Source organism: Coenobita brevimanus, chromosome 6, assembly GCF_032717465.1.
Source record: "Coenobita brevimanus isolate Jiangsu-jjx chromosome 6, ASM3271746v2, whole genome shotgun sequence".
NCBI lineage: Eukaryota > Metazoa > Arthropoda > Malacostraca > Decapoda > Coenobitidae > Coenobita > Coenobita brevimanus.
Window position 1 is genome coordinate 13,595,736 of NC_136959.1, and position 1,458 is coordinate 13,597,193.

Sequence of the window (1,458 nt, forward strand, 5' to 3'; positions counted from 1 at the left end):
CTGGGCCCATATTCTCGTTTAGTAAGAAGGCTCCCCAGCACCTTCCCCTTTGCGATATACTTTTAGATCCAGCCGGTTAATATAATTTGGATCTTACTTATGCAAAGTATGGCAACATTATAATGGTTTCAATAACACAAAAGAGGATAGAAAGTTGTAATAAACACACTAAATCGCTTAGGAAGAGGTGTTTGAGAGCTTACTTAATTGACGTGAATGTGAGCCATGGTTCGTCAACTTAGCTTCCCATTCCCTGTGCCAGTATTTCTCCCAGACAACATTTGCTTATCCAGCCACAATTTCATCTAAATATTCATTCATTCATTGCCAGACGCCATGTATCCCAAACGGGGTGGCCAATGGCTTAGAGTTAATTGTTTTACAGGGAGGGGCACTAATCCTCCACCAACCCCACTTGACACGTAGGGATGCCAACAGCATCTGGTGTTCCCAGGCGGTCACCCATCCAAGTACTAACCAGACCCAACGTTGCTTAACTTCGCTGATCGGACGGGAAGCGGTGTACTCAACGTTGTATAATTCTCTTAGCCACTTCATTTCCATCACTCTGCCTGTCTCCTTTCAAACACCGTCGTATCTGCCTCACTTTCCACTTGACACCACTTCTGTCCCTCCAATTTTACTTCATCTCTCTAAAATCAGTCCTAACACATCCATTCTCGACCTGTCTTAAGCCTTTTCAGCGCTGTCTTTTTAATCAGGATTTATCATCTCTCATCTGAGTTTTTTTTATCTATTTTCTTAATCCTCTTCCTTTTCATTTCTTTGAGGGAATATCTTTCGTTGCTGAGAGATCAAAGTAATCTTGTTTTTTTGCATGCTCGGTAAAGCCATGCCTTCATTAACACTGAAATGGCCCTTAGACAGTGGTGTAGCCTAATGGACTTCATACTGCATTGTGTTATATCTGGCCAACGTTCCTGTACTTGAATACAGTATAATTATATCAGAAAGCCCTACATGGAATATATTGTTTTCAAAGAGGTCCTGTAATTCATGTAAAGTTCGTTGGAGAGGCAGCAGTGAAAGAACAGATGAAATTTAGTTTCTTTTCCAATAATTATTTGGTCATGATTATACGGTAAGTTGAACCCTTGGTGGAGAGAGAGAGAGAGAGAGAGAGAGAGAGAGAGAGAGAGAGAGGAGGAGGAGGCTGCCTTACCTTCCTAGCCAACTGCAATGAAAACTTATCAGGCCTTTGGGACAACTGAAATAATATCTCTTTTCACATCCGCGCTCCCGAAGAGAAAGTAGGTGCTATATTTTGTTGTGTGTGTGTGTGTGTGTGTGTGTGTGTGTGTGTGTGTTGATAAAGTAAATGTTTTGATCCGACTGTAGTAAAACGTAGTGCAAGAATTTAAGGTCGACCGAGCAGCTAATCTATTGTTTTCGAGAACAAAGGGCAAAGAAGTTAAGTAAAACCTTTACCAGCTGATT

General features: G+C 41.4%; 1 pseudogene; it reads right to left on the bottom strand.

The window, feature by feature from the left end:
• Positions 1 to 429: 429 nt before the first annotated feature.
• LOC145402847 (5S ribosomal RNA) lies at positions 430 to 550 on the bottom strand (annotated as a pseudogene).
• Positions 551 to 1,458: the final 908 nt, after the last annotated feature.